The sequence below is a fragment of the Olea europaea genome, chromosome 7 (genome assembly GCF_002742605.1).
Source record: "Olea europaea var. sylvestris chromosome 7, O_europaea_v1, whole genome shotgun sequence".
Classification (NCBI taxonomy): Eukaryota; Viridiplantae; Streptophyta; class Magnoliopsida; order Lamiales; family Oleaceae; genus Olea; species Olea europaea.
The window spans coordinates 219,537-223,162 of record NC_036243.1 but is presented as its reverse complement, the minus strand read 5'-3'; the positions used below and the strand labels follow the sequence as shown (position 1 = coordinate 223,162).

At 34.2% G+C, this 3,626-nt stretch overlaps 1 long non-coding RNA gene across 1 annotated transcript; it reads right to left on the bottom strand.

Moving 5' to 3' along the window:
* Positions 1 to 2,558: 2,558 nt before the first annotated feature.
* Positions 2,559 to 3,151, bottom strand: LOC111397644. The gene is made up of 2 exons (XR_002703297.1): positions 2,792 to 3,151; positions 2,559 to 2,688 (listed from the first exon to the last, which is right to left on the bottom strand). It is a non-coding gene; the product is annotated as an uncharacterized LOC111397644 (long non-coding RNA).
* Positions 3,152 to 3,626: the final 475 nt, after the last annotated feature.

Below are 3,626 nucleotides of genomic sequence, written 5' to 3'. Positions count from 1 at the left end.
TTAAGGCCAAAGACTTATCAGTTGTAGGTTTCGCTAAGGCCAGTTCATAAGTTTGAAGAGATCCAATCAACTTTCTTTTACCTTAATTGAGTCTATATCCTTACTCTCCTCAATAGTCGTGATTTTAGGCCTAAATCGCTTAGATAAGGATCTAAGAATTTTTCTTACTATCTATCTCACCTAGATTGAAGCTGGAATTAACCATGTCATTTAGGCTCCCATAGGATTCATCAAAGGTCTCATCCTCTTTCATCATGATTTCTTCAAACCTAGTGATCAACATCTGTAACTTAGAATTTTTCACAGCTCGCGTTCCCTTATGTGTGGTCTGTAAGATATTCTAAATCTGTTTAGCTACCTCACACATGGACATTCTCCTAAATTCTTCAGGTGACACAGCCATAAATAAAGCATGCAAAGCCTTACTGTTCCAATTGCATTCATCTTAGTTAGCCTTTGACCAGTTTTCTATAGAAGTGAGAGTGACAACATTATTAATGGTGCTAGAAGGGGCAACCCAACCATTTACAACACTTAACCATATACGCTCATCCATTGATTTTTAAAAAAGCTCTTGTTCTATCCTTCTAATAGGCATAATTGCTACCATCAAAATATGGCGGAACAGTCAATGAACTACTCATCTAGACAAATTAAGGCCAGGATATGAAGTTAGGCTCTGATACCACTTGAAAACTCTTACTTAGTCGATTAAATTTGACCGTACGTGTGGAATTAACACAATTAAAAGCAACAAATAACTTTTTAATTGTTTCTAGATGGTTAATCAAACAATTGAATTATCCTAAGTTGAATTGTTGAAAGTAGTAAATAACACCAAATAAGTTGATGAAGAAACCCAACTAGATAAAAACTCCGAGGCCAAACCAATCATCTCCACTATAGACAATATGGATTTGCAGTTAGATGCTGTCTAGCTAACTCCATTAGACTTTTTGATCTACTTCATGTAACCTCCAAGATCTTGCTAAAACCATCAGCTCATGATCTCCAAAATTGTCTTTTCACCAAGAATGACCAATTCTTGTACTCTTCCTGCGTTTGTAGTCCAACCTCTCTCAATAATCAGCAGCCTCTGAAATTCAATTGAGAAAGTACCTTCCTAAGGGTGTTTAGGAAGTCGGAGTTTTGGATTCAATGTATTTGATGTTATTCCCCAATCTGTGGTTGTATAATCTCAAGAGTAAGTAGATTGAATCAATACAGGAACAAGCTCTTGAATCTTCAAAGAATATTATCAATGTGTTATAGAGAAGAAGCGCAATGAACAACCACCACTAATTTTCGTGCAAGGCATTAGGTATTTATAGTTGATGGCAATTAGGTAGTTTGGACCATGTAAAACTCTACAAAAATGCGAAGTAGGGTTCTACGCTTAACACTACTGCTCAAGCGAGGAGCTAGTGACATGCAAGTGACGATCTGTCGCTCGAGCGAAAGATGGGCAACAAGTGAGTGACGGGATTTTTGTTTTTGTCACTTGAACAACGTCTAGGCAATAGGCTAGCGAAATTGGGGCGTCTCTTTTTTCCTTATTTCGAACTCGAACCCTAGTTTACCTAACTCAACTATACAATATTGCACCTAACTCCCTGACTTTTTACGTCATATTTATTTCAGTATTTTTCTTTATAGAATTGCCAATTACATAAATCTGACACATGTTCAATCAAAGACACAAATCACAGTTCATCAAATATTCCCAAGAACAAATGGTTAACCTTAGGGAAGAAAACTTCTATATAATTACAGCCTCAAATGCAGAGCTTAAATACTACTTCAACTCCACTTCTTCCATTTCCCCCCATTTTCGTCCGCATGCCCACGGTTCAAATAACAATATTTATGGTCGTTAAAAAAATAATGCAGAATGTAAATGTTCAAGAATCCCTAGCTACTAGCTAGTGATTATTCAAATTAGCAAAGATTCTATCCATAGAAATAACGAGATTAGTTTTGAATTAAAACAAAAAGAGAAATTTAACCTTTAAATTATCTCGAACAATTCAAGGCAAACGCAAAGGTAAGCACCTGTAAAACTTTGGGTTAAATAGAACTTATAATTAAGAGCATGTTTGATGGAATTTATTTGGAAATAATAAGTTATTGAATAGTATTTTTTTGGAGAATGTGTGGTTAAAAAGTAAGAAAACATTATTGATTTGTGTGTAAAATATTTTATTGTGTAAATGTGTAATGAATAATGGTATTGTAGCAAACAATTTAAATTTTTGCCGCCATTTGGTTCCCATTTTGTGGAAAAATTAATGGGTGGAATAATATTTTTTTGAAAAATGAGCGGTTAAAAAAGAAGAAAAATTTTTCGTTTTACATGTAATATTATTTTATAGAAAATTGTGTGATTTAAAATAATAAAAAAGAAATATAATAGAATAAAAATTAATGGAACCAAACGCGGCTTTAAAAGATGAGAAACAGGCTAACTACAAAACAAAAAGGTATATTGCAGAGAGAAGATAATGCCTAATAATTAAACCCGCAAATTAGCAGTACTCTAGAATCTACGTATGCAAGGCTCACCACCCGAAGCATATTTAGGGTTCTTTGAATCATAGATTTCGAGAGTCAAATAAGAATTCTTGTTAAAAAAAATACTTACAATCCACCAATATTTTCCTTACATTTCTTTACTCCAAAAAGACCAATCTGTCGTAAACACAAAACATATTACAACTATACTAACATAATGAAGACAGACTAGACAGTGGAAATTACATATGAAGAAGCCAAGAAGGAAAATTACACATACCTTCTCCACCAAAAGAAACCCTAAATGATTATGCTGATATTAGGGTATATTTTCGTGTCACAGGCGTCAAATGAAGCTGCCATATGATCTGACCTTCCCTGAACAAACAAGAAAAGTTTAGATCAAGCTGGCAGCTTCAATTGATACAAGTGCACGATGATGAAACAAGCACTTTCTCGATTCCTACCACGGTAAGAAAAAAGAGATCCTAACTGCGTTTTATCTACATCTTCTCAAATCTTTTATACTTAGAGAAGAGAGGGGAATGGTGGTGTTATAAATAGAGGTCTAAAAGATAGAGGGACCAAAGGGGAATATGATATGAAGGGATAAAAGATAGATGGTGAAGGAAAATCTTTGAAAAATCATACATAATTAAAGAGAACAGAAAATTCATAGATTTAAGGGTGGTCCCTTTTGATAATGCAAATTGCATATATATGTTGTGAGAGGGACCATATTAATTTCTTGAATTCTTTAACATAGTAGCTGGGAGCAAAATTCTGCACACTTGTTAGAATTTTGATAAAAATTGACCCGGCCTATGTAGACATAAAGGAGCATATTGAGCACTAAATTTTAAAAGACAAATAATGGAGCCAAAGAAAAAAAAAACCAAAGAATCCCCCTTCTAGTTCAAATGGACATCGGCCTACAGAATTAATGCATTGACATAAGAGATATTTCTGCAATCGAGTTTATTTTCAATTCAAATCGGAATTTATTCAGTTGCTTCAATGTGTTTCGATGGTGAAAACACGAAGTTAGCATAAGACGTACCTTCAGACTAGAAAAGCAAAATTTTCCAAATGAAGTCGAAGAAGAGGAATTGTGC